The sequence below is a fragment of the Manis javanica genome, chromosome 11 (genome assembly GCF_040802235.1).
Source record: "Manis javanica isolate MJ-LG chromosome 11, MJ_LKY, whole genome shotgun sequence".
In the NCBI taxonomy this organism is placed as follows: Eukaryota; Metazoa; Chordata; class Mammalia; order Pholidota; family Manidae; genus Manis; species Manis javanica.
The window spans coordinates 117,184,891-117,207,973 of NC_133166.1; the positions used below are offsets into that span (position 1 = coordinate 117,184,891).

The following is a 23,083-nucleotide window of genomic DNA, read 5'->3' on the forward strand; positions in this document are numbered from 1 at the left end:
TGCTTGGGAATGTTCTGATGCAGTGTCCCCCAAAGTGCCAGGTACAGTCTAAGCCCCCACTTTAGGAACAGAGAATTCCAGGTGGCACTGACCCCAAGGAGAAGGTGCATGGACTAGGAACAGAGAGAGGACAACAGGGCTAGGTCAGAATCTGGCCTCACCGCTCCCCTGTGTAACCTGCAGTGACACTTCTCTGGTTTCTGAAGTGACATTCCTCATCTGTAATGTGTTGCTGCGAACCCCACTCTCTCAGGAAGATGAGAGGGAGGGGTTGTGTAGACTGCCTAGCACAGGCCCCAGTGGTTTGGGAAAGAGCTGCCCCACCCTGTCCCAGAGAGAGGCCCCAAATACTCCTATGTCCACTCAGGGTGGCTGCCCACTTGTCCTGGCTGAGCTTCTGAAAGATGGGTGCAGAAACAAGTACGTTAGGGATCCAGGCTCAGACAGAGGGAAACCCCCCACTTCCCGTGCCCCCTTTTAGCCCCTCCCTTCAGCAAGAAGCCACGCCCTCAGGTCTTTACTGGCAGAAGCGAGGTATGTAGGGCATATGGGACAGAGAAGCAGTTTCGAGGCTCCAGAAGGGGACAGGCTGGGGACCTAGGCCCCACTGAGAGTAGAGACCTCCCCTGCCAGGCAGGGAGCTCCACCACAGCATCTGTAATGGGCCCGCAGCAAACCTTTGCTTATATTAATGAGGGGCCCCACATTTTCTTCCCCACCAGCCAGTCCCACCTCTCAGGCTCAGCTATAAGCAACTTGTGGGAGAGTGGGGGTGGGGGCAGGGACGGGCAAGAGGCAGGGGAGTGCCAGCCTCCACCTTCATGGTTCATGCAGGCTTAGGGAGAGTTCCCCCCTGGGAAGGTGAGTAGGCCAGTGGGCCTGTCTGGGCTCAGTGGCCTCAAGTCTCAGGAGTTCATCTGTACATTGGGACCATAAGTGACCCACTTCGCTGGGTTCTTGTAAGGATAAACTAGAGCAAAGGGCCTGATGCACAGTGGCGTTCACCATGGGGGACCACTGCTGTTATTAGCAACCGTCCAGGAGATGTGCATTTAGCAACGGTCTGGGAGATGTGCACTGCAGATGGGGAGTAACCTTGGGACTTGTGTGGGCGGGGCTTTCCAAGCCCTAGTTCAGGCAGACGCAGGGCTGGCTCCTGTCCAGGCCACTCCTGGCCCCTCCAGGAGGTTGGGTGCTGTGACCCTCAAGGCCCTTCTAAGCCTGCGCTGCACAACTTTGCTCCTGATTTCTCTACTGGTGCCACTGAGAACTTGTAATGCATGGGGGGTGGGGGTAGGGTTTCCTTTAAAACCTCAAGTTAATTATTTTTCTAATTTCATGCTGCATGCATTATGCATCTGCTGTTATCGCTGGCAGTAATTGCAGACAGGTATGCAAATCCACTAAAAGTATACCTCGAGTTCACCTCACTGCGTAGGCTGCAGGGCGGTGCTGGGTGGCGGGATGTCCTGAACTTCAGAGAATGCAAATCGTTTTAAAAAACAAGACTTTAAAATTATGTCGTAAGAGGTTAATTATATTGATAACAGTGTTCGATATTAAACTATTCAGGGCCGGGAGGGGTGGGGGGATGAAAGTAGAGACATGTAATTTTGTTTCTTTCTCCCTCAGCATTATTTAATGAAATATTCCTGCAACTGATATTTCTGTCCGTCTGTGTGCATTTTTAGTAAAGCTGCCTAGACTGAGGCTTAATTCCTTTTGGGAAAGAAAAAGGAAAGACCAGGGGGGTTGCAGAAGGAAGAGGGGCCTGAGGGCCTTTATTCTAAGGGACTAGGAGGAAGGAAAGGAGAGGGCAGTGCCTGCAGGGCTGGCGACAGCCCCAGAGAACAGGGTGGGGGCCGGGATCTGCACTGCAGGGGCCGAGAGAGCAGCAGGGCAACCAGGAAAGATGGGTATGGTGACGCTTACTGACAATAAAGCAGAGGCTTGGAGCTGGGTGGGGGGTGGGACCCTCAAGGAGCTGTGTGCATCCCTCACAGGCAGGCCTTGCTCCTGGCAAGACCCCCTAGTTATTTATCATGAGTTGACCTCCCACTAGAGTGTAAATTCTCCAAGTCAGGATATGTTCTGTCTTGTTTACTGGATTGGCACTGAGCCTGGCACAGGGGTGCTCATAAACATCTGTTGAATGAATGAATGAATGGAAACATCAAAGGGAGGCCCCAGAAGCTGAAGCCCAGGACCAGTGTGGGAGGGAAGGAGGCTAGCTCTCCTTTAGCCCCACCCAGTGATAATGACCCAGGCTCTCAGCACCACAGCCCAAAGAGGCAAAGGGACTGGTCTGAACTGTGCGGCGCGTGGTGGAGGAGCCAGTCATGAACCCAGGCCTTGGACTCCCACCCAGTGCTCTTCCCTTCCCAGGTGTCTCACCTGCCCTCCCCACCTGCACAGCGGGACCTCCTCAGCCCGGAGGGAGCAAACCCCGGGAAGCCCCCTGGCTGTCCCTGCTCATCTCTGATATTGGGGGGCCCACCTGGCCCTGCCCAAATGTAGTTCTGCCTCCGGGCATCAGAGGCTGGCCCACCTTCTGAGAGAGGGCCCCTTCCCTCCCACTCCCACAGATATTCACAAGGGTGGAGCCCACCCTCAGGACCCTGGAATTGGACAGATAGAAGTCCTCAGAGAGCCTCTGCTTTTTAAAGAGGGGGGAAAATGGAGGCCCAGAGAGGGGAAGGGACACGTTAGGGCACAGACAACCCTTGAGCAGCAGCAGACAGCCCTCTCCCTGACCTCTCCCTCTAGCCTTGGCACTGAACTCCCAAATCCTTTCCTGGGGTGGGCATGGGGAGGGGGATGGTGGACAGTGACTCAAGCAGGATCTCATGGGGGCTGCTTTCCTCCACCAGTGGGTCTGCTGACCCCTCTAGTCCTATGGGATCAGGCCCATTAGTGGCAGTAGCTGGCAAGGCTGAGTGCCTGCTGCCTGCCAGGCCCTTCACAAACTCCTCTCCTTTCCAGCTGGCCACTGCCCTGCAGGGCATGTGCCCAGTGCACAAAGGGGAGTGCACTCAGGGAGGGCAAGGAACGTGCTCAAGGTCACATGGCTCACAGCTGAAGGCCAGAGTGCCAACTCACATCTGGCCACAGAGCCCAGTGTGTTCCTTTGCTTTTCTGCCTTGGGATGGAAGAGAGATGCCCAGCTCACCAGGGGCAGAGCCCAGCACCAACCAGGATCTCCATGAAATTAGGGTCGCAGGCCTGGGGAGCAGCAGCTGACTGCACCCCTCCTGCTAGGCCGCCTCCCCAGAAATTACCTTCCAGTTCTGCCCAGGGCCTGGAGGAGATGGAGACTCCTGGGGGTCGGCGGCGGGGGCGGTGCAGGGCTGGGGGAAGGGAGGCCAGCAAGCTGGGGCTCCGCTCGGGCTCTGGCTGGCTCGGGACGCCTCGCAGCCCCACTGACGGGTTGGCGCGCCTTTATAATAAATAACAGCAAATAGCCGATCCGCAGGGCATCTTTCACGCTGGTGGCTAATAACACGGCTATTAATGCCCCCGCAGACGGCGTGCGGCTGTGCCGCGCTGACGAATGTCCCGGCCCCGGCGCAGTCATAAATCAGCTCCTCTCCTGGGGAAGCGCGCAGGGAAGTGTCATTTTCCATCTTGGTAATGAATTGGGGCTTCCCTGCCCTGCCCTGGGCGCCGCGGTAGAGGTTGGCTGGGGTTTGTGTCTGGGGAGGCGCGAGACCCCCCTCCTGGCCTCTGGGGAGCCGGGAGGAGTAGGCTGCGCCCCCAGACAGCTCCCAGCCCCCCACGGGGCCCAGCCCGGTTCCTGCCGAGGGGGTAATGAGAAGGGGGTGCTCAAATCCTGCCGTGTGACCCTGGGGCACTCGCTGCCCTTTTCTAGGCTCCACCATGCCGCTCTCACCAAAAAAGAGGCTGAGGTGGAAATCAGAGTAGATGAGACTGGCTGGTAGGAACAGGGCCCTGGTTGGTGGCTTGGGATCAACCACCCTGGCCAGGGGGTGGCCAGCTCAGATGGAGGCGCCTTGCGGGCTCTCTCCAGTTGGAGGGCAGCAGGGGCCATGACCAGTGGCTGATGTCAACAAAGGCCCTGCCCAAGGCCTCACTGCCATCCCCCTTTGTGTGGGACTGAGGGGGGCTCAAGGTGAGGCCTACCCCAAGGACAGCAGGCCCATGGCTGGAGGGAGGAGCGCTTTACTCCAGGGAAGGCCGCTCCTTTAGGTGTGCCCTGGGTCCACCCTGCTTTGGGAGAGCCCAGCAGCACCGGATCACCAGGGAGCAAGGGACCCCGTGTGGGATGGAGCTGCACATCTGGGGAGCTCTGATGCTGCTTGGCCACCTGGCCCCGGAAGAGAGCAGGCCCCAGCTGTCTCCCGCGCCCTCTGCAGGCCCCAGGAGTCCCGGGCCTTCCTGGGCTACCCCAGCCCATCTGCATCTGCCTTACCTCCTTAGCTGCGACCTGGAGCCTGCTGGGTCTGGCTGGGAGCTCTGCTCTGGATGCCTCTGCTCTGGTCCACTGGGCCTGGGCTGCGTCACATTCAGGCCCCGTGGCCCTGACGCTTGGGTTGCAGACTGCAGATCTGGGGCATTGGGTGGCGCTGGGGGTGCCCCAGAGCATGGGGAGAGGCCCTGTGCTCGCTCTGCTGGGCTCCTGGTGTTCAGATGTGGCTGTGGATCTGGACCTGCATCCTCTGTGACCTAGGCTGCCCCTGCTGCTGGCCTTTCCCTCTGGAGTGAGGGGCATGCATGAGGAGCCCACAGGGGCGCTCCCCCAAGGCCCTGGGACTCCTGTGCACAGCCTGAGGGTGTTATGGCCCCCCCAGGCATGCCCTACAGCCAGGAACCCATCCAGGGGAGGGAGACCTCGGCCTCCTTTCAACTTTTGCCCTTTTGTCCAGTGGCCGCCACCTTCTCTGAAAGGCTTCTACGTGGCTTTCACCCCCTTTTCTTCACCAAGTTTTGTGTTTTTTAAATCCCTTTAAGTCACTTGGCAGAATGGGCTGCCGTGCAGAGAGCGTTCTTGCGTGACAGAGCTAAGAGGGAGCCCGTCTCCAAAGAATCACTATTCCTGCCACTCAGGCTGTGTCTCCAGGGGGAAGAGGGGGGTCCATTACCCCGCGGAGGAGTTCAGATGTTCACGGCGGGGCGGGAGCCGCCGACATGCACCGCTGAGCTGTCAGGCCCCACATGCCTCTTTGGGCAGATGCTGGGTGGAGGGCTCAGAGCTGCTCAGCTGCTCCTGTCTGAGAGAAGGTTTTCTTGCTGGGGAGGCGGGGGACACGTTATTCCTGCCTCACCCCCTGGTCTTGTCTGTCCAAAAAGGAGTCGTTCTTCTCAACTCTTCCCTGCCTTCTCACCTGCCAAAAACAATACAAGTGATTCAGCCCAGGGAAAGTAGGAGCTGTTGGGGGGCTGGCAGCGCGGCCTGCAGCCTCTTCCCCCCCCATCCCTCCAGAGCCTGTTGTCCTGGGCACCACATAATTTCCCGTGATCTGGATGGTCTCTACCATCTCCCTTCTCTTTTCAAATCCAGATAACAGACCAGTCCCTCGTTTCCCTTTTCCTGGGGGTGGAGGAGAAACATGAAGTTCGGAGCGCTTCTAGCTGTGCAGGGGCTGCCAGCCCAGCCCAGAGCGGGCTCCGCCTCCCCGGGCACCTGCTCCTCTTGCTAAATGCCATTCAGAGGATCCGGCAGGGCCGCCCTGGCCTCTGCTTCCAGAAGCAGGAGCATCAAGGAGCCATGGAAGTTGGGTCTCGGTGTCCCTGGCCTCCCTCCTGTGACTGCCCCACTTCCTAGGCTGGGTCAAGTGCTCCGCACTGCCAGTGCCCTCTGCAGCCACCCTCCTGCTTCCACAGAGGCCTGGGTGGGCAGGGCTGGCTGTTCCTCAGAACCTGAAACCAACCCGAGCCCCTCTGGATCGCCTCTCATTAGCTTGGCACATGGAAGGCCTGTGGTGCCCTGATGTCCGCATCCCCCTGCAGGAGCCCCTCTTTGGAAAAGGGCTTTTATTACACATCTGAGAGTGTTAGCTCTGGTTTGAAACCGGATCCAGTTGGGCTCAGCTGCATCTGGGCCCTTTTCTTTGTAGGGCCAAAGGTGGCTGATTTGAGAAATGATTGTTGTCTGGGGCTGTAACAAATAAAAACAAGGATATTTTGGGATGCACATTTCAATAGGTCCACAGCCTAGACTGGGGGGTTGGTTCCTGCTGGGTGCCCAGCCCGACAGAAGTACATGTGGGAAGAGAGGTGGGTGCTGGCCAGGCGGGGTACAGGCTGAGGCTGATCGGGTTGACAGGTAAGGGGGGAGGTCTTGGGACAAGCTTCCCCAGGAGCAGGAACCAGCAAGCCCTATGGGACATCGATCCTGAATGGCCAGGGCCTGGTAACTACTCGAGGTGAGAGCAGGTGGGTGGGGTACAGCCCCCAGGGAAGGGGCAGGGCCTTGGGCAGGAGGGAAGAGGACAGAATCCCCGCAGGAGGGGTGACTGCTGGGCTCCAGCATGAGCTCTTATTGCTGTTACACCGCGTGATTTCATCCAATTATAAATTGTAATTTCTCTATGAAAGCGAGAGAATGGAAAGAGTCCAATGAGGTCATCTGCCTCCCTGACCAGGGTGAGGATATTGTTTTGTACCACCGGAGGTGGGGGTGGCAGCAGCTGGGCCTCTGTAGTTAGCAAGGATGGCAGCAGGGTCCTCGAGCCCAGAGGTTCCAGCTAGCTGTTCCCCCACAACAGAGAGAAACTGTCTGAGTTCTGCTTTCAAAATTTTGACTCCAGGAAGGCAGCTTGTGGTTCCTTCTGGTGTCAGGCCCTTCCTCAGTCTTCAGGTTAAACACAGCACTCCTACAGCAGCCTGCAAGTTCCCACAGGGCCCTAGCCTTGCCTGGCCCACTGGTCTCGTCTCCCACCATGGCCCCTAATGCCTGGCGCTGGCTCCCTCCAGGCCTTGCCCACGCTGTCCCTGCTCCTGCAAGAGAACATCAGACATCACCCCTACCTCCTGTGTCAGGTCCCCTCCCCAGGGCGCATGGTCACACAAACTGTGACCACAATGATGTAATGTCTTGAAAGGAATTCTCTCCTTGCTTCAAGGAAGGGACCAAATCTGCTTGTCTGAGGCTGATCCCCAGCACCTGGCTCAGTGTCTTGCACACAGTAGGTGCTTAATAAATGCACTCAGTGAGCTCCCACTCTTCTTCCTCATTTAGAAAACCAAAGGTCTGAACAAGGCTCTTGATGGCTTGTCCAGCTTTGTATATCCTGGGTTCACCTTCCCAGCTGCCCCCCTTCCCTGTGGTCCTGCAAACGTTCCGGGTACCCTGAGTACATGCCCCAGAGCCCATGGAGGATACTGGGCTCCTCAAGTGTTTCTGCCTCAGATGGTGGTACCTCCCGGGGTCTGGCATGTGTGTTTGTCTCTAATGTGAGCTTGCTGGGTGGAGTGTGGGAGCTGCGAACTCCTTCCACGTGTGGGTGCCCAATGATGATTGTTAGTACCACCTGCATCCACTGAACAAACAGGGCCCAGGAATAAGTATGTAAATACTCCCTCCTGGCAAACACTTACTGTCAGAGCCGTGGGATGCCCAGTAGGCACAGTACTAGATCGAGTAAGCCGAGGCCACACAGTGGTTACATGTGGACTTTCTATGAGGCCAGTCAAGTTGATCAATGGCAAAATGAATCTGTGGGGTCCCAAGGGTCCAGTAAGCAGGAGCCCCTCTTGGCCCCTGGCCTGTTGGGTTGGCTGTTGGGCTCTCCCCCCACAGCCTCTGCCCACCACCCCTCCCCTCAGCCTCCCCATCCCTGGTCTCTGTGTTGAGGTGCTAAAGAACATTTTTGAGGTCAACATAATAAAAGTCTCCATTTGTAAGCACACAATTTTACTTTCTGCCATAAATAACATATCTGTATCAAAAGAAATGTGAGAGGGAGAAAGAAAGCCAAGTACACGATTGCCCATCTCTGTAGCGCTCTGCATTCGGCCAGATCTGCCCATGCATTCGCACCGTTTGCAAGGGCAGGAGCATCTTACCTTTTCCCAGGCCACTGCTGCCTTGTCATCTCCCCTGAGCCTTGGGACAACCCAGCCAAGCCGGCAAGGCAGGGAGGACCCTCCCCAATCTGCAGATGCAGCGACACCGGGTGGGGGGACTGTCCTTGTTTGCACAACCTGCATGACAGCCAGGGCCTTGAACTCTGGGCCAGTTCCCTGCAGGGTGCCAGGTCTCAGCACCACAGAAACATACTGTCAAGCAAACACAAGGCGTCCCCCAGGCCCACTGCACCGAGGGACCCTGGGTCCCTCCTGAGGCCCTCTCCTGCAGTCATCCATCCATCCACCCCTACATCAGTCCCTCCCTCCCTCCCTCCGCCCGCCTTTCTGTCCATCTGTACATCTCTCCATCCATCCATATACCTATCTTTCTGTCCCTTTGTTCATCTCTCTTTCTCTTGACCTATCCATCCAGCAAACATGTACTGAGTCAACTCACGCTCCAGACACCGTGTACAACATCGGGATCCAAAGAGGATTCCCTGTCTCCAGGAGCTTGCAGTCCAGCGGGGGGGCCACTGGCACAGAGGGCCATAGCACGGGACTCACACAGGGCACTATGGGAGCCCAAAGCCTGCCTTGCCCAACCTGCAGTGGGGGTAGAGGGGTGTGGATCATGGGGGGCTTCCTGGGGAAGCTGATTCTGTGCTGGGATTCTGGTTCTTGGGTCCTTCAGATTCCCACTCATGATAACCACGTGTGAGCTCATTGCCAAGCTAGGGACAGGCGTGGCCAGGTTTCCTCCTGAACACCTGTCTGTCTTCCAGAGACCGCCCCCCACCTTTGGACCTCAGGGACTCCACCTAAAGTAAAAACACTCTTCAACTTTACAGTTCCCGGCTGCCTTGGAGATCAGTACTCACTGGCATTAATTCCTATATTAGCAATTAGCCCTCCTGTTTCATTTCAACCTATGGCTCTTCGGGATGGATTATTATGTGTGTGTCATTAGTCAGACACCTGGTATGTGCTGCTGGAAACCCAGGTGGGCTTTATGGCTGGTGACTTAGTTGAGTGACATTTTAAATGAACCACATATCCTCCCCAATCCCTGGGCAGAGCTGCCCTGTGGCAAAGAGGGCAGAGTTTAGATCATCGTAAGCAGGTCCCAGCTGGTGCAAGCTCGGAGACCCGGCATTTTCTTTCATTTTGGACTTCCAGGAAGAGGTCAGCATGTGCATGTAACCTGTACAGATGAAAAGGCCCTTTGTGACTCAGACCTGGAGTCTGTTCTGTGACCGCTGACCTCCTCCCACCAGGATGGCGGCCACCCTGCCATGGGGCCTCTTCCTCTTCCTTCACCACATCATGTGGGTCACTCCTCTCTCTCTCACCAGCATGGACCTGGGGGCTGTCACAGCCACTGCGTTTGCTCTTTCTGGGGACAGAGGGCTTGGGGCCTGAGCCACAGGGCGTGGAGAGCTTTTCTGTTTGGACTGTTTCTGTAACAGTCATCAAGGTAGGAAGGGGGTGGGGCAGGAAGGGCAGAGGGAACAGCATATGCAAAGGCTCAGAGGGGGGAGGGTGCTTGGTGCAGTGAGGAGGCTGGTGTCCCAAAGCTCTGAGCTAGTAGAGGGCAATGATCTGGGCTGCAGTGGGAGATGGCATTCTGGCCTGGGGGAAACTTTGAATGCCCTGCTGAGGGGCCTGGTCTTCATACTGAGGGCATGGGGAGCCAGCAAAGGTGCCCAGGCAGGGAAAGACATGACGAGACCTGTGTGGAGAACGGGAGGTACAGGGGTATGTGAGTGAGGACAAGTGAGATGCTAGGACAGAGTTCCCAGGAGCAGGGCTGGGTGGGGGCGACTGGGCTAGGGGGTGGGGAACAGTGAAACTGAGGTGAAGGGGCTGACTTGGAGGGCTCCTTGAAGACAGGCCCGGGGACTGAGTGGGTTCCCGCCCCTTCCCCTCCTTGCTGTAGGCCTGTCGTGGGGCCCCGCGCCTGCTTGATTCTGGTGCGCCCTAGGTGCTGTGGGCAGGGAGGCTGAAGGCCTCTGTAGGGGCTGCATTTGGAGGCCCCAGCTCCTCCCTTCTGCCCTGCCAGAGGCCCCACCCTGCCCTCTTCTCACCGGCTCTGGCCCCGGGCTTGGCGCAGCGAGCAGCAGCGTAGCACGCACACAGCAGGTGAGAAGGGGCTGAGGAAGAGAGGCTGCAGACGCTGTGCGGACCCCCAGGCTCCTCTGCTAATCACACGGCTTCCTGACAGAGCCCAGACTCTCGGGGATGCATGTGGGAGGCAGGCCACAGGCAGCTACGGGAGCCATGCCTCCGGCCAGCAGTCTGGACCACTGCCAGCGCCCACCCTCAGAGATAGACGGTTGGGGAACTGGGCTGGGCAGTGCCTAGAGCAGAGAAGCCAACAGCTCCAGGGTCCCAGGAGGCTGCTCTTCTAGGATGGAGCTTCTCCATGGCAGGATGCCCCTCCCTCCCTCCCTCTTGTGTGGGCTGGAGCCAGGAACTGGGGAACAGAGGCAGCCCTGGCCTGAGATAGCCTGGGAATTCACTCCTGTCCCCTGGTGCTGGGCTAGCAGAACAGCCCGGGGACGTGATCAGCCTGGACCCTTGTGCCCCTCCGGGCCCTGCATCCCCTCCCTCACACTGTCTGGGGTCTCCAGGCCCGGCTTCGTCAGTTCAGGATGCTGCCCCCACGGCGCAGCAGAGCAAGGGGGAGCCTAGAAAAGCCAAGTGGGCACTGCTGTCTCTGGGCTGCAGCAAGACAGAAAAGAAGGCAGGTGCCTGGAGTGGCTGGGCATTTGAAATCTCCTCCCAACCAGGGCAGTGGCTGGAGGACTCCCATGCCTGCGGGAGCTGCGGGAGAGGTCGAGGGGGCAGGCCCAGCCAGGGTGCTTTCAGCCTTCAGGGTGGGAGGCCTCGAGGGACCTGCAGATGACCCTGCTGGTTGGGAGGGTGGAGGAGGGGTGGGGCACACAGCCCTCTGCAGGCCTGCTCCTCTACCCTCAGGGAGGGGCCAGCCCGGTGGCTCATCTGCCAGCTCAAGACAGGGGACAGGCCCAGGTGTGCTGGAGGTCCTCTGCCACATGCCTGCCAGCTCCCAGGAAGGAGGGTCTGTGTGCAGCCCCGGGGAGGCCTGGGGATGATGAGTCTGCTGCTGCCAGCCAAGGCCAAACCTTTCTCAGGAAATTGGCTGCTTTTGCTGGCAGAGCAGTGCTATGTGTCCCTAATGCCTGGGCCCTCGGCTGAGGCAGGCGATGGGAACCAGAGACGGAAGACCCTGTCGCCTCTTGGCCACCCTGCCTCTGCGTGTTCTCACTCGGGGCCCCTTAGCCACCTGCGTTACAATATGGGCCCTGTGTGGTCCGTACTCTAGCTCCGAGCTGATATTTGTAGCAGTCCTTTGCCAGTATGCCTGATGGGCTCAAGGCCCTTGGGGATCAGGGCTGCAGGCCCCCCAAGGGGATGGCCAGCGAACTTTCAGAACCCAGGCTGTGCTCAAGGGGTGTCAGCTCCCCCTCTGCATCCCCCTTGCCTCAGCCCAGCCCCCAGCCTCAGATACCTTCAGGGAGACCTAAGCCATATGGCTGTAAGCAGGTGCCAGGGCCTAGGGTCCACCCTGGGGACCACCAGCACCCCTTCTCCAGCCACTGTATCCAAAATGCCAGTACTCCTTAGACCTGCCCCCCTGACCATGCTCAAAGCCATGAGCTGGGGATTTCAGGCCACACACGTGCGTCCTCCAAGTTATCTGGGTGTGGCTGGTGGAGGCTGCCTTTTCTCTCAGAAATGTCCACTTTCCTCCCACCAGCTGAGCCAGCCTCTGGCCCTCAGGGACAGACACCCTCTTGCCTGGCTCCCCTGGCTCTCCGCTTCCCTGCACTAGCAGAAGCCCGTGCCAAGGGATTTTTGCGTCCGTGTTGGAAATCTCTCACCCCTCCTCCTTCCCGTAAACAGGCTCTCTGGCCGAAGTGATGCTGTGCGCCTGGGCCAGGCGGCCAGACTTTGTTAATATTTACAGTGAGTGCCTCAGGAAGCTATTAGCTTCCTTTTCTTGTTAATTGAAAGAGGAGAAAATGGTTGTAACACTTCAAAAGGACTTAAAGCACAGCCTGAGAGACCAGACTTGGGAGGAGGGGAAAAAGAGAGAGAGACTATTTGAAATAAACAGAGGAAGCCCACACCTCATGCGAGGGTGGATTGACGTCCCTTCTCCATCTCTGCAGACGCCTGGCTTTCCTCTGAGGTTTCCTCATTGCCACTTATTGTATATTTTCCTTTTCATTTGGGACTCTGCCTTAAGGAGAGATGGAAGAAGAAAAAGGATTCTCAGCCCACTCTTGTTAAGAACGAGGTTCTTTGAAGCTGTGGCTGATGAGGCCCCTGCTACCTTTGCTCCTGGGGCGCACAGGACCCGGCCCTGCTGCACACACAGCTATAGGCCCAGGGGCCGCCCTGACCTGTGGCCACCAAAACACAGGCATTTGCCTTCCAGAATGCAGGCCCAGGCAGGGGCACTGGGCTAGAGGGATTCCCAGGCACATGACTTGGTATGACCTGGGGGATGCATTTGGACCCCAGGGACAGCCAAGGGTGCCATGTCATGGTGGGGGTGGGGACTTCCTGAATTCTGGTAGATGAGGAGCTGGAGGTCCAGCATTGCCGGGCCTCAACCTCCCCAAGCCACTTTTCCTAGAGGTAAATGATCGTTCCCATTGTACCAGTACATTCAGTTTCTGGAGTCCACCGCATGGTGTAAGCAACCATGATGTTTCTGCCAGTCTCCCTGCGGTCATATAGGAGTGGACTGGATGACTCCAAAGGTCTTCACTCCTGGAGCCTGCCATTCACTTCTAGCTGACAAGTGTCCCCGCCTCCAGGAAGACTTCCCTTGTCCCCAGCCTGCTTTAGAATGGCCTCTCGGGCTCCCCTGGCTCTCTACTCTCTATCAACCTGGCCTTTTTGGCCCCTGCAGAGAAGGGTGGCTGATTGTACCAGACACGGAGGGGCCTAGCTCCCGCCTGCTGGTTGGGCTGCACTGAAGAAGGCCATCTCCACCCTGCCCCCTCCCTGCCTCTGCCTGCTTGCTTCTGGACCCCACATGCACAGCCACACTGCAGGACAGGAGGCCCAGGGAACAAGCAGTGGGCCAGGCGGGGATGGGACTATCGGGGGATGTCCTCAGCTTTCTGGATCGCTGACCCAGAGAAAGAAGGTGAGCCTGTTCTGCGAGGGAACTAGAAGGACCAGGAGGGTTGTACTAGGAGGGATTCGGTTAAGGAAGAAATCTGTACCAGGCAGATGCCAAAGATAGGCCAGACTGAGCATCAGGCGGGGGCCTAACAACCCAGGCTTCCTTCCCCCAGGCCTGCCCATCTGCCGTGCTGCCCCTTCCTCTGGCTAACCACCCCTTGGCCTACGTCCTCCTTCTGGGGCACCCTCACCCTGGTCCTTGCACCCGCCAGCCTGGACTCAGTGGTCTTCCCCGCTCTGCCCTCCCCTGGTTGTGAGCCCTTAAGTGCAGAGGCTGCGGGAGCCGCAGCTCACTTGGGTGCATTCTGACAGCAGCCCAGGCATAGGGAGCTCAGTGCTTTATGTGGGTATCTCTACGGCTACAGTAGCAACCCCAAATCAGGTCTGAACAGCACTATTCATACCAGACCCACAGGCACGGTTATCGTGTTCTCAGTTCTCCACCTGAGGAAACAGGTATTCCAGAGGCTGGCCAAGGTCACATAGCGGGTCGCTGCAGAGCCTGAACGCAACCCCACTCTTGTCTTGATTCTATGCCCGTCCCTGTGTGGCCAGGCGCTAGAGGCTGTGCTCAAACAGATGCAGGCTGTGGGCTGAGCTTCCTCCCCGGGTTCAGGGCACGTTAGCATGTTAAAGGCTCTGAGAAGTCCAGTAGTAAAGATACCAGTTTAATTCTGTTCACTCCAGCGGTTACCTGTTAACCCCCCAGGAGTTCGATGTTCTTCAAAGCACGCTTTGGCAGAAGCCATATGGTGTTCAGGTACCCATTTAACCAGTCTTTGGTAAGTGCCTGCTGTGTACCCGGCAGTGGCCATGTGCCAGTGACATGCAGTGGTGAGGACAGCTGTGTCCCTGCCTTTGTCTCCCAGCTCCTAGCTTGGAGCCCAGCACCCAGGAGGTGCACCCATCTTCAGCAGAGGAAGCTGAATGACAGGGGAAGGGATGAGTGGACGAGCTGGGCTGGGGCCGCAGGTCCTGGCCACACACAGTCTCCGCTCCGACTGCCCCCATGTCCTCCTCCTCCAGTCCTGACCCAATGCCAGCCCCTCTGGCCGCGCCCGGCCTCCACCTTCCCCTTGGCAATGGCGAGGACTCAGGCTGGAAGCAGTCTGTCCCTGGAAGGCCCAGCACACCTCATGGGCGGGCCGGAGGCCTCTGCCCACCCCAGGGCCCCCACCAGACGCAGCATCTCTCCCTCCCCCTCCCAGCCTGGTGGCTCTGGCCTTGACATGCCAGTCGCATCCCCCGGCCCTGAGTGGAATACTAATTCTCTCAAGATGAAACCATCCATGTTTAGTTCTTTTTAAGAGCCAGGCAGAAAGAAAAGATAAGAAAAGGGGTGGCACCAGTGGAGGGAAGTTGGAGCCCTCCAAAGCTCTCTCCCCAGCTTCTCTGGGCAGCTGGTCTTACGAAGGCGAGGTGCCACCAGTCACCCCGGGCCCACCCTGCTGCCCCTAATACAGGTGGGGTGGGGTTTGGCCCCACTTTCTGATGGGTGAGGTGCTAGGCAGGGCCCTGGTTGGCCTTCTGAATACACCCAGGTGTACTGTTTGTCCTGCCTTGAAAGGGTTGTTTTTTGAGGCCCTCAGGAGGGAGCCCCCTTAATTCAGAGTGGGCAGCCAGGAGGTCTCTCCCCTGTTGTTTGCATATTAGGTTTCTGTCCAGCCCCTGTCAGAAAATGGAGCCTAGGACCTCCCCAGGTGGGGCTGGGGTCACCTGGGGACAAAGGGAGGGTTGGGGTGGTGGGTAGAAGTGACCCGGGAGCCCCCAGAGTGTGCTGACCTGGGGGGAGCAGGGGGAGCCCACCAATGCTGGGTGACCTTGGGTGAGCCCTCCCTCGACCACTCTGGGCCTCAGCTGCCTCCATGGGGCGCTGGCGTGCGGGCTGTTACAGGGAGGTTGGGTGGTCACAGCCTGAGGTCAGAGGCCGGAGCCGAGCCCCTCATGCAGCTCCAGGGCTGTGCTCCTTGCGGCCAGCGCGTCAGGTCTGAGATGGAATAACGAGGGGACCTGCTGCACAGGCCTGTGGAGAGGGTTAGAGGCCATGTGAGTGCCCTGAGGGTCAGCCTGGCACGCTGGCACACAAGTCAGCACCCAGTAAAGCATCTTCCCCTCACCCTCTCGCAGCCCCCCCCCCCCCCCCCAGCACGGCCCTGGCTGGTGGTCTTAGCGTGGTGCCGCCTGACCTCCCAACATCCTGGTTTTATGTCCTAATGCCCCCAGAGGAGGAATGAAATTGGAGTGGCAGGAAACATGACAGAACAAGAAGCATGATGAACTCAGCTGCATAAACTATGAAATGCAGATCACAGCCCTGCTCCTTCCATGGCAGGGTGAGTGCTGGCGACCACTCCTGCCCTCGCCCTCCTCCCCTCCTGCAGGCCCCAGCGGAGACCACTCTGGTGCCCCCGACTCTGGTGCTGTTTCTGCTCTGGAGGCCCCCTTGGGTCAGACTCGGGCTGGACCCCTGCTGGGCCCCTCCCCTGCCCTGCCCTCTCCTGGTCCACCTCTTCCTGGGGGTCCCACCCGAGACAAACCCCACACCACTTAGTGGAGAGATGACTGCTGCATGTGCCCCATGTGCTCTTGCTACGTCTCTGCCACAGAGCGTGGGCCTGACTAGTGGTGAGGGTCCAGGCCTGGTGCAGCATGCCCCCTGCCCACTCTCTCTTCTCCAGCCGTGCCCTGACTTCCACTTCCTCGGTCATCCTGAGCACTGGATCTCTGGCCTCCCTCCCCAGTGCCCACGCCAGCCCACACAGCCACCTGTGAGCATGGAGCTGGTAGAGGGAGGGTGACTCCAAGCAAATGTGGTTTTTTGGCTACCTCCCCTCTGCTGCGGGGGCTGTGCCATAAATTATTATCGATCCACTGCCAGCCCAGGCTGGAGACGCGATGGGGAAATAAAGCACTGGGCTCAATAATTGTGCCCTGCTGCCCGAATTTACTTATTTGTGGCTTTCCTACCCACTGAGAAGTGTGAGGATAAATCACTGCTGACCAATAGGCTCCCCAAAGGGAGCGACACCCTCCCTCAGATCCCTTTCCCCAGGATGGGCAGGGGCTGGCGGCCCATACGCCCATCCGATCTACCCTGCTGGGACTGCATCCATTTCCCTGTGTGGAGTCCCTGTCCTACTCCACCAGGTAGTGGGCTCTTCCGTGTTACAGATGAGGAAACTGAGGCTCAGCAACATTAGGTACCTGGCTCCGGGCCTAGGGTGACCCATGGGTCCTGGTTTTCCCAGACCCTTCCCAGTTTTAGCACAAATCCTGGGCAACCTGGAACAGTTGGTCACCCAACCCTAGTCTCACGGGTGGCAAACAGCAGGCAAGGCCGGGGCCCTGCTCTTCCCCACCCAGAGCCAGTGGTGCGCTGAACTGATGCAAAATGCCTGTGTTTTCACCATCACCCAGCTGCACATCTTTCCAAGGCCTGCTGGACTTTGAAAGGCTGCCTTCCCAGGGGAGCAGAGCCTGAGACAGGGGTCCTGTGCCCGAGTATTCAAGAAAAACCTTGACTTGGCCATGGGGAGCCGTAGCAGTACCTCAGAGGGCCAGAGGAAGCCAGGTGGAGTATGGATGCCCCAGCTGCATCCCCCTCTTGTAGGGTAGCCCCCTGTACTGCCTCAGCTACTCTTTCTGGGTCAGGTAACCATTGTCTCCCTTCCCCCTCAGGCCTGCAGGGCGACAGAGCCTCCCCTCCCCTGCTGGTCCCCCTAACCCTGCCCATGAGTTTGTGAACAGCCCCATCAGCCTACTCTGACCCCTTACCAAGTAATAACAGAATAGCTGCCTCCACCTTCTGAGTGCCTACTGTGTGTCGTGCACCATCAAAGTCTTTAACTGTCTGCATTGACTATTTCATGATCTTAATGAGCCTATGAGGGAGCATATTGTTCCCATGTCACAGATGAGGCAGCTGAGACCCAGAGAGGTCAAGTGACTTGCTCTGGGCCACGCAGCTGATAAGGGCGGCCTGGCTTACTGTGCTGACGGAAACACTAAACCCAGAGAAGAGGCATGTGTTCAAGGCCATGAGAGATAAACTGCAAAGAGCTTATGTGACATGGAGCCGTTGGAACTGAGGCGTCACACAGCTCCCCTGCATGAGGGCATCGTCGGCCTGCTTTCCTGGTAGCAGGGGAAGGAGAGGCTGGAGGTCACTGAGTGCCCACTGCCTCATCGGCCAAGGCTGCCCTTCCCACACCGCAGCCCTGCAAGGGGCGCGGCCGTGCCTCCCTTTCACAGATGGCGGATCCGAGGCTCCCGGAGCACCGTGTGCAGTCTGGCCGCCTCCAAGGGGCAGAGTTAGGGCCTGGCCTCGCTCTCTACCCCCTGGTCCCTGCTGCTCCTCCCAGCCCTGCCTGGCAGCTGAGCCTCCTGACGCACAGCCCCTCCGTCTCCTGGCTACAGCTCCCTGGGGCACCTGCCTGGTCCCTGCCCAGGGGAGGCAGTCACTTGGACTCACCTGGAGGAGTCTCCAGGGGGCTCTACTTTATTTTTGCCCAGCACTTTCTGAGTAACAGTCTCCTGGGCCCTGGGGAGGGACAGGAGAGTCACGGGGGCCCAGGGGCCTATGGGAGGAGTGAGAGGAGGCCAGGAGAGGGGCAGTACTAATGGGGGACCTGCCTGTCTAGCCATGCAAGGTGACCTCTGGCAGCTCCCTCCACAGCCCCTCAAACAGCCCAGGAGGCCTGGACTCCCCTCCTGACACAATCTAGGCCTCTCCCTCCCATCCCTCACCTAGGAAACGAGGAGCTAAGCCCTTGTCTGCCCTTGCCTGCACCCCCTCATCTTCTCAAACAGCCTAAGGAAAGTGGCCAGTGGACCACCACAGCACAGAGAAGGCTTCACTGGGCCAGGCGTCCAGCCACCAGCCAACTATATCCAGGCTGCAGGGGTGAGGCTGGCAGGTAGCTGGCACTGGCTGTGCCCACTCCCCAGACTGCGGTCACCTTGGGGTATCAGTGGCAGTGTCTGGCAGCCTGGGACCTAGGTCACTGCCTCCAAGCCCAGACCTCTAGGAAGGGGTAGGGATGGTGGGGGTGTGCCCAGCTTGACCTTCCCTATTCCAGTTCCCAGGGAACGTGGCTTGCTGGGTGGGAGCCAGACACCCTCCCTGGCCTAAGCCCTCCCTGTTGCCCTGAGCAGGAGCCCCAAGGAGAACAGGGGTGGTAGGGAGCTGGCCTGACCTACTGGGAGTGTGGGGCAGCCGGTGGAAGGGGAGGGGGGAGGTCTGGGTGATAAGCACCGTGAAGGGGCAGCTCCCCTGCCCTAATTTGCCCCCATGGCCCCTCCCCCAGCAGCAGCAGCAGTATGCCCCTTCCTTGGGGGCTTCCTGGCCTGCACAGGTGCACTTCTGCTAGACCCGCAAATCCCAGGCCTCACTTAACTGTGCCATCGCTTATTTGAATGCCTTTGTGGTACACATTTGGATGTGGGTGAAATATGGCCCCGCATCGTTTGCTGATGGGGATGTTAATTGTGCACCGCTGGTGGAGGACAAATATGTATTTGGGGGGTATAGATCACCGTGGCAGCTGCCCTGGAGGAGGCTGCATGGCCGCTGTGTGGGTAAACACCAGCAGAGCACGGTGGGAGTAGGCAGGGCCCAGGGATCGTGAAGGGTGGAGAGCAGGCCTGGGGTGAGCCAGCCACCTGAATTAGCACCCAACATGTTCCAGGGAGGCATCAGCTGGGAGATGTGGAGGGCCAGAAAACGGTCTCTATGCAGAAAAGGCCTCTTTGGCTTTTCTCTTGGGTGGAGAGAGGCCAGGTCAGCCTCTGCAGGGTCAAGGAAGGGCTGGCAGGCTCCCTCCCGCCGCTATTCCTGGCACAGGCGGGAGGAGGGCTGGAGGGCCAACCACTGCTCCTAGGCTGCCTGGGACCCGGGTGTCACGAAGCTGTCGTCTGTACCGTGGGCCTGATATTCCTCCCTCCCTCTCTTCCCTAAACGTGGATTGGACAGGTACAGTCAGCACGGGAGTGAGCAGGCAGTGAGCAGGCAGTGAGGAGAGAAGCTCATGTCTGGGCGGTGGTAGACGGCCGGTGTCTGTCACGGGCCCATGGGAAAGGTCTGGACTTCACCCTGAGGGCAGTGGGATGCCACGGGGGAGAGTGAAGGAGGAGGGGCAGAGGGGCAGGCTAGGATTCGAGGGCAGAAAACTGGGAGGGGAGGGCTACTGCCCCCGGTGCACTGTTCTGTCCTCCTACCTGGGGGGTCACAGGGCACAGGGTGTAGAGATGGAAAGTTCTCCAAGCCGTGCACTTGTTAGTGTGGCTGGCTGTGTGCACCTTTCACCTCCACAAAAATAAACAAGGAAGGGAAGCGTCCCACTGACCCTGCATGGGGTCTGGGGCTGGGGGCACACACTGCCGGGCCCTGCCTCTCAGCCAGGATGCCTGCCCTGCAGTGTGCCAGGGCAGGGGGGCAAAGGCCTGTAGGCTTGTGGGTGGCAGCAAGGCCACTCACCATCTACCGGGGCAGGGGCTGTCGCACAGGAAGGGGCACCCAGCCCACCAGTCTGATGGGGCTGGGCTGGTGATGGCCCCCAAGAGGAGCCCACCTTCATTGCCCCTGGGATTTAACTACCTCACCTCCCTTATTCCTTCCCACGTCCGGACAGGGGACCCTATTACTCCCCCACCACACAGCTAACCAAACTGAGGCTCAGAGAAGTCAGAAGCTGACCTAAGCTGACCTGTCTGGGAGGAGGCAGAGCTGGGTTTGAACCTGGGCTTTTCTGATAACGGAGCTTCTACCTGGGGCAGCCAGGTCAGGCCCAGCAGCTGGCAGCTGGCGGGCCCCCAGGCCTGTTCTCCTGGAGGCACACTGCCCCACTGCCCCACAGCTACACAGAGCATCAGATAAGGCTGTCCCGGGGCGGCCAGGCTACAGCGGTAGGCCCAGGAGGTGGCAGGGGCGGACTCGGAAGATTTATGAGCTGGCTTAAAATTTAATTTGGGTGGAAGATCCTGGCCCGCTGAGCCGCTGCCCCAGACAGATAGCCTCATCCGCCAATCCACCCCTGAGCCCCATGGTTGGGCCTGGCCCCAGGGCCAGCCTTCCCCTTTCCCTCCCTCCCCGGAAGGCAGGCCACCACCCGCAGTGGAGAAATCACAGCCCTGAATTTGATTTGGGGCCTCAGCCCTGTTTGCACTTCAGCTCGAAATTGAACAGAACAGAATCAGCCTTGGGGGGGCCAAACTGCTTTTGCTGGGGCCTCCCTGCAGGGCCTACGGACAGCGCTGCCTCTGGGGAAGGTGGCCGTGGGCACCCCACCTATCCCCTCAGATGTGCCCCACCTGGCTGCCCTCTGCCCCCAGCATCTGATCCTCTTTGGGGTCTGACTGCCCGGACTTGAATCCCAGACACACTAGTGAATATCATGTAAGTGAGTGAACTGCTAGGAACCTCAGTGTCCTCATCTGTAAAATGGGACCAACTGTTACTAGCTGACATACTGTAAAGGATCAGACAGGTGCTTGCATGTGGTCCCGTCCTACTTGTCCAGAGGCAGCGCACAGGGAGAGGGTGCAGGGGCCTTGCAGAACCTGGAAGGGTGTTCAACTTTCTAATAATCCTGTGGTCTTGCTCCCCACCAGGGCCAGGGTATTACCTCTTTGGACCCAGGGGTGCATGCTTTGGGCTTGTGCAATCTAGCTGGATAGTGGCAATGCTGAAGTCCTTAGGACATGAGGCATGGGGCCGGGGCCAAGGCCAAATCACGGGTACCCAAGCAGCCCTGGGACAAGCCCATTCCCTAGGCTGACCTGCCTGCATGTCCCCAGCCCCGTTCTCACCGTTGCCATGTATTGGGTCCCTCTTAGCTGTTTTTCTGCCTGGGCACTGTGTACCCATTTTACAGAAAAGGAAAGTGAGGCTATGAGAGGTGAAGAAACTGTCCAAGGCCTCAGTAGAGGTTAGCAGGGGTACCCCAAGTCCAGGTCCCTTGTCCTGAGCTCACGCTCCTCCCACTGCCCCTAGTAACTTCTCTGCAGCCTGCCAGCTCCCACCGCAGGCCGGGGTTACAGGGACAGAGGGAGGTAGATGTTGAGGCAGCTCGGGCAGGGCAGGAGATGCTGAGGGGGAGCAGGAGCATTGCCCAGGACTCTGCCATGCTGCTCTCTGCCTCTCTCTCTCTCTCACTCACTCGCACTGCCACTGGCAGGAATCCAGGCCCCGGAAATAGCCATGTCACCTTCCGAGGCTGAGTTCTCTGAGGAGTCTACGATGGGGGAGGCTGCGGTAATCCAGGACAGCAGAAGGCGCATGTGCCCGTGCACAGGCAGTGCCCTGCACACAGAACTAGGGCCAAGTACTGAGGTGGGGACAGGGCCCCCTGGGGGTCTCTTTTGCCCTTTGGTCACCCCCCAGGAATGTGGGGTCCTTCTTTCAAACCCACTGGGACCTGGAAGCCTGGACTCAGCCTCCCTCCGCTGTACCAGCCAGTCCCCCGCCTGCTCCAGTCCGTGCTGGAGGGCCCTGCGTCCCTTGCCTGGGGACTCATCTCTGTCCCCTGCAAGTGCTGAGCTAATCCTCCCAGTGTGCTCCCAGGGGTGGAGGGATTAATGTGTCAACAGATTTGCATTATAACAGGGCGTCAAGGTCTCAGTGCTAAGAAGTGAGCCGTGCGCTGAGGAGCCAGGCACTGACTCCCCCAAGCCCCTTGTACGCACTCACGCACGCACACACCCTGCATTTCAGTGTATGGATGGTTTAATTCGCTTGTGTTAATTGCGCTGGCCACACTCCCACCTGCACTGGGCGCTCACTCTCACCCAGCAGCCTCCCTGGGCCACTGCCCCACTCCCCAGCAGCTGCTGCTGGTCAGCCCCTGACTCGCCCTGGACCTTGGGAGTCTTGTGGCTGGGTGCCTGGGGAACTCCCACCCCACACTTCCAGTTCTGACTGGTCGCGTCATCTCCTGTGGCCCTCTCATTATTTACTTGTACACTTATTATGTATTCCTACGTCGTTCTGCGAGATCTGTGGCAGCTTACGGAAATACAACTTAATTCAAGGATCAAGAGGAGGGAGCGCAGTGGGACGGGAAACCCTAGGCACTAAAGCAAGTGGGCTTGGGTTCAAATGTTGCTCTTTATTTACTTATGTTTACTGTGGAGTCACTTCGCCTCTCTGAGCCTCAGGTTTCCTCACCTGTAAAATGGGGAGACCGATGCCCACCCAGTGGGTTGTAATAGAATGAAATGAGAACACGCCAGGGGAGACTGAGCCCTGCTTGGCCATGGGAGGTGCAAACAGCACCTGGAACTGTTATGCTCAGGACAGCTGGGGCTGGAAGGGAAATGTGGTGCCTCGGTGGGTCAGCAAAGTGCCTGCCTTCAGATCCTGGTGAAATCGGAGCTGAGGGCAAGAAGCCTGAGCAGGGGTCTCAACCTTCTCAAATGTTGAGGTCCAGGAGTCCTCCCAGATTCCTCTTGGAGGGGGAGCCCTTGGGTGACTCCCCAACACCATGCCTGCTCTGTATGGGGTGCCCAGAAGTCTGGAGTTCCAAGCCAGGGACTCACATTTTTCCATCTAGTGCCTCTTCCCAGAAATGAGGTCTTCAGCCCCCGGCCCCTGAGCCTCACCCAAATCTGAACCCCACTTTGGCCTTGAGCTCTGACCCCCAAGGCCTTGTTTCATTCCCCTGCCCCCTGCTGCCCCCAAGCTCCAACCACACCTCCTCCAGGAGGAATTCCCAGCCTGCCCCAGTACAGCCCTGCTTCCTCCCAGCTATCAACTGCTCCAGGCCCCACCCTGTCTGCCTTCAAGGGCTTCCTCAAATCATCCTCCCAGCAGGGGCTCCAGGCCTTCAGCCTGGAG

At 58.6% G+C, this 23,083-nt stretch overlaps 2 protein-coding genes across 4 annotated transcripts in view; one reads left to right on the forward strand and one right to left on the reverse strand.

Moving 5' to 3' along the window:
* MACROD1 (mono-ADP ribosylhydrolase 1) overlaps window positions 1–23,083 on the forward strand; it is a 140,500-nt gene that overhangs the window by 46,219 nt on the left and 71,198 nt on the right. The gene's annotated exons all lie outside the window — the stretch shown is intronic.
* The window catches only part of FLRT1 (fibronectin leucine rich transmembrane protein 1), a 72,232-nt gene that overhangs the window by 8,252 nt on the left and 40,897 nt on the right, over window positions 1–23,083 (reverse strand). The window contains exon 2 of one of the 2 annotated variants that reach the window (XM_036995688.2): window positions 4,430–5,342. The exons of the other annotated variant lie outside the window; for it this stretch is intronic. The gene's annotated coding sequence lies outside the window, so the exon portion shown is untranslated. The remainder of the gene's footprint in view (window positions 1–4,429; window positions 5,343–23,083) is intronic. 2 annotated transcript variants of the gene reach the window in all.